This window comes from Phyllostomus discolor, chromosome 2, assembly GCF_004126475.2.
Source record: "Phyllostomus discolor isolate MPI-MPIP mPhyDis1 chromosome 2, mPhyDis1.pri.v3, whole genome shotgun sequence".
Lineage (NCBI taxonomy): Eukaryota > Metazoa > Chordata > Mammalia > Chiroptera > Phyllostomidae > Phyllostomus > Phyllostomus discolor.
The window spans coordinates 56,334,323-56,340,016 of record NC_040904.2 but is presented as its reverse complement, the minus strand read 5'-3'; the positions used below and the strand labels follow the sequence as shown (position 1 = coordinate 56,340,016).

The 5,694-nt window shown below is 32.7% G+C and overlaps 1 pseudogene; it reads right to left on the bottom strand.

Moving 5' to 3' along the window:
* Positions 1-4,682: 4,682 nt before the first annotated feature.
* Positions 4,683-5,294, bottom strand: LOC114515441 (annotated as a pseudogene).
* Between the last annotated feature and the right edge of the window lie 400 nt (positions 5,295-5,694).

The following is a 5,694-nucleotide window of genomic DNA, read 5'->3' as shown; positions in this document are numbered from 1 at the left end:
AATAAAAATGGGTCTTTTATTTTTATCTAAACAGAGAATGAACTCTTGGACAGCCCAATTCTTTCTATCAGGAGCCTTGTTTTATATTGTAGTATATTCCTTTTATAGCCCTTGGCTCAGCTATGCCTGTAGATGTTTACTCATGGATTTATTTTTTAGAAGTCAACCGAAAATAAACCTTTCACTATGTAAAAAGCCACGGATAATAGCACGAATTCACATTTGTATATTCCACAGCCTGCAAGTATTTGTATATACACTTTCTCATTAAATTCTCATATTACTATCTATTGTATCTATTTTAAAGGTGGAGTAAATGAGTCCAAGATAAATTAAATGCCTTGTTAAAGCTCACACAGCTAATAAACCACAGGTCTACTTTTTTAAACATCATGTGAAGAAATTCAAGCAAATGAAAATTCATGCACATGCTTTTGTTTTTAATGGAGAGTAAAATTCCATTTAAAAATGCTGCAGGCATTTTAATAGGCATTTTACTGCAGAGCACTGAGAAAATGAAACCAGGGAAATTTTTAGTTAGCTTTGCAAATCATCTGAAAGCATTCTATTTGTAAACACACTTTTTGGGCTGTGAAATTAGCATCACTTCCACCCACATTCATCAATTCTCCAATCTTTGATTACTTTTACCCATCTTCTCTTACCATTCTTTGCTCAGAAGGTTAAAAAGAACACATCACCTGTTTAAAGAAAGCAGCCTCACTCAAAATCATAAATTTCATTAAAAAAGTTGAACAAATGATAACTAAGAGGACCAGCTAAGTACATTACATTTCCATTACTTACACTACCAGAGTTCATTAGATCCACTGTAAAATTACTTTTAAGACTGTCCTTGTACCTGAAAGATACCAAATTGACATCGAATACTTAGTTTTCATAACTGATTTAATGTGCATTTGGACCAATTTGTAATATTGAAATAGATTACATTATAATTTGTCATACCCTTTCAGAAGATTAGAAACAAATAGACAAGTTAATGGCTGAATTTATTAGAAAAGTAAACAAATTAAGGAAGTGTGGGTTCTGAAAAACAAGAAAATAAACTAAGCTTTATATGTGTATGATTTGATTAATATCCAAACATTTTCTTATTTGGAAATAAATATTATCTAGTCACTATTACAGGGAAGAGACTGTTTCACCAAAACAGAATTTTTGTAATAATTGAAATTTACTATTTGGGAGCCAATACTTTAATTTATTATGGATGACACTGTCTCCCAAATATATCATACTCTTTTATGACTTATTAAATAGAGAACACTTTCCATATCATTATGAAATTATTCATGGTTAGAAAATTGATGAGTGTACTCTGTTACAAACCAACTCCAGTAACTGGTAAAATATGAAGAACTATTTACTCCTAAACTAAATAACCCCAAACTCCTAATATGTTTGAATGACTCCATTTGCTTTTTAATAAATGCATTTTGTCTAAAATTTTAAACATACAGCAAAGTTGAGAGAATTTTATACTAAACACCCACATACCCAAAGCCTAGATTCTACTTTTCACACTGTGCTGGGCACTTTATCACACATCCATGCATCTATGCATCCCTTTATCCACTCTCCTATCTGTATTATTTTCTTATATATTTCAAAGTAATTGCAGATATTAGTATGTTTCTATCTAAATAATTCAGCATATACATTTTTAACCAGAGTTCAGTATTTAATACAGTTTCTTCTTTTGGGGTAAAATTTATGTAACAATGACATACAAATATTAGACATACAATTGCTGAGGGTTTTTTTTTCTAATTTTATTTTAATCATTGTTCAAGCACAGTTTTTTTGTCCTTTACTCCCATCCCAGCCCACCCACCCATCCCTCTCCACCTTCCTCCCATTTCTAACCCCCCTAGTTTTTGTCCATGTGCCCTTTATATTTGTTCCTGTAAACCCTTCCCATTCTCCCCTGAAATTCCCTTCCCTCTCCCCTTTGGACACTGTCAGCTGTTCTCTATTTCAGTGTATTTGACTATATTTTGCTTGCTTGCTTGTTTTGTTGTTTAGGTTTCTGTTAAAGGTGAAATCATATGGTATTTGTCTTTCATTACTTGGCTTATTTTGCTTAGCATAATGCTTTCCAGTTCCATCCATGCTGTTGCAAAGGGTAGGAGCTCCTTTTTTCTTTCTGCTGCATAGAATTCCATTGTGTAAATGTACCATAGTTCTTTGATCCATTCATTTACTGATGGGCAATTGGGTTGTTTCCAGCACTTGGCTATTGTAAATTGTGCTGCTATGAACATTGGGGTGCATAGGTTCTTTTGGATTGGTATTTTAGGATATAATCCCAGCAGTGGAATTGCTGGGTCAAAAGGCAGATTCATTTTTAGTTTTCTGAGGAAGTTCCATACTGTTTTCCATAGTGGTTGTACCAGTCTGCAGTCCCACCAACAGTGCACTAGGGTCCCCTTTTCTCCACAACCTCTCCAACACTTGTTTGTTGCTTTGTTTATGATGGCCCTTCTGACTGGTGTGAAGTGGTATCTCAACAATTTCTGAGTTTTGACAAATACATACACTAGTACAACCAAACCCTATCAAAACTTCATTTTGTATTTTTCTTTTTCTTTCAATTTAAACAAAAATTGTAGTGAAGAACACATAACAAAAAATTTACCATCTTAACCATTTTAAGTGGCATTAAATATATTCATAATATTGTACAACCATAAGTACCATCCATCTCCAGAAATTTTACATCTTGTAAAACTGAAACTCTACACACATTAAACAATAACCCACTATTCACTCTTTCTCTCAGTCTCTGGCAACCACTTTTCTATTTTCTGTCTATGATTTTGACTATTTTAATTAACTCATAAGTGGAATCATAGAGTATTTGTCTTTCTGTGATTGATTTATTTCAGTTAGCATACTTTCATAAAGGTTGATGCATATTGTAGCATGTCAACATTTCCTTGCTTTTTAAATCTGAACAATATTCCGTTGCATGTGTATACCACATTTTACTTATCCATTCATCTGTCAGTAGACATTCAGGTTGCTTCCACACTTTAGTTACTATGAATAACATTGCTATGAGCACAGGTGCACAAATATCTCTTTAAGGCCCTGCTTTACATTCTCTTGGGTGTATATGCATATGAGGAATTGCTAAATCATGGCAATTCTATTTTTAATTTTTTTGAGGAATTGCCGTTTTTTCCCACAGCAGCTGAATCATCCCCATCAACAGTGCATAAGAATTCAAATCACTCCACAGCTTCACCAATACTTCTGATTTTTTTATAGTAACTATCTTAATGGGTATGAGATGATATCTCATTGTAGTTTTGATTTGTGTTTCCCTTGTGGTTAATGATCTGCAGCACCTTTTTATGTGCTTATTGATCATCTGTATATCTTCTTTGGAGGAAAAACTTCAAGTGTTTTTTGCTCATTTTTTAATTGAGTTTGAATCAAGTTGTTTCTTGTTTTATTTATTTTTATGTTTTATTTTGAGTTTTAGGAGTGCTATGTATAGTCTAGATATTTACCTCTATCAGATAAATGATTTGAAAGTATTTTATTCCATTCTATGGATTGCCTTTTTAATCTGTTGATAACAGTTTTTTTGATGCACAAAATGTTTACATTTTTATGAAATCTGATTTGTCTATTTTTTTTGTTTGGTTACCTTTGTCTTTGATGTCATATCTGAGAAATAACTGCCAAATCCAGTTTCATAAAACTTTTGACATATATTTTCTTGTCAGAATTTCAGAGTTTTAGGTCTTCAATTTGTGTCTTTGACACATTTTGAGTTAATTTTTGTATATTAGTGTATTCGTGTCCGACTTAATTCTTTAGCATATGGATATCCAGTTTTCCCATCATTTGTTAAAAAGACTGTCTTTTCCATATTGAATAGTCCAACATATTCATCAAAATCATCTGACCATACATGTGAAGGGTGTTTTTTTTTTTTTTTGGTATTCTTTATTTTGTTCCAGTACTGTGCTGTTTTGATTACTACAGTTTTGTAGTAAGTGAATTTTATTCTACTTTAAAATCAGAAAGTGTGAGTCCTCTAGGTATTTGCTATATTTAAAGACTGTTTGGGTTATTTGGGGTCCCTTGAGATTCTGTATGCCATTTAGGATTGGTTCATATTTCTATAAAAATTATCATTGGGATTTTGATAGTGATTGCACTGAATCTGTACATTGCTTTGTGTAGTACTGCCATCCTAATTTTAAGTCTTCTAATCCATGAACATGGGATGTGTTTCCATTTATTTATTTCCTTTCAGCTCTATTTTGTAGTTTATTTTTTCTATAATAATTGCCAGTTTTATTCCTCTGGCTAAGAGATCCAGAGGTGACATGAGGTTTACATTTGAGGTTAATAGTTATTTCGTCATGAGTTTAGGTGCCCCCATTGCCTTAAAAGTTGGTTGCAAATTACTTGATTCTCTTACTTAAAGTTTTAAAATACTTTCTGTGACACGTGTTCATTAAAAATTACATATAAGCAGAAAGAAAACTTGCACCACACAGAAATAAGCACAGTTAAATTTTTGATGTATGTACATAACTATGCACACACACACAATTTGGGATTTTTATCCTACATAATGTAAGTAGACACTAAATATGCTGCTTGTAACTTGCTGTGTTATACTTTACAATATGGGATGAACATATTTTCATGAATTTGTTTGAAACTTCCCAACTAAAAAACAGACCTGGAGAATGGGTCAAAATACAAAATTCAGTAAGATGCTGATAACAAGGAATCTACCCAAAACAAAATTCCACCAGATGATTAAAAGTAAAACAAAGGTAAAAGATACATCAGAAAATGCTAACAGAAAGAAAGCAGGGGCCAGATTTTACTATCAGATTTAAAAAATTAAAAAAATTCAAAGCCTAAAGCACACAGGATAAGGATGTCTGCGTGGAATGTCTTTGCTTCCAATGCATCATTACAAACTTGTTTCTTAGTTTTCTTATTTCTTTTCTAAGCCTTTCCAACTCATCTATGCCTCTTAGCATTTCTTCAAGGTCCAAATTGCCTAACGGGACTGTCCTTTTTAAATCCCTGGACAAGATTGAGTTCAGCCCGTTTCTAAGGTTTTCTTCTGCTTCCTGACTTACACCTTCTTCAGAAGATTGAGGATTTCCTTTTGCCTCCTGAGGTACATCTTATGAAAGCCAGTCTTTCCCGGCCTCTGGCATGTTCTGTGGTTTACCTTCATTTTCTTCAGAAAACTTTTGAATGTTGAATATTTTTCTATTATTTCCTTTTCAAATAAATTAATCCTGCAGGAATCCAGGGAATTTTTCTCCTTTTTCCTTCACTCGATTTGTATCACTCCCCAAAGACCAAGAGTCCTGAAAGGACCCGGGGCACTTTATTTCTCCGGCAGTAGGGAGCAATATTTTGTAGTTTTTATTGTGCAAGTCTTTCATCTCCATAGTTAATTCCTAAATATTTTCCTTGTTATTTGTGTGTTCATATGTTTTATTTCTTCATAATTTAGTCTTGCCAGGTTTTGTATTTCTTGAGATTTGTCCATTTCATCTAGGTTATCCAATTTTTTGACATATAATTCTTCATAGTACTCTCTTATAATCCTTTTTACTTCTGTAGATTCAGTAGTAATGTCCCTATTTTCATTTTTGTTTTAGTAAAAACTCAAGTCTT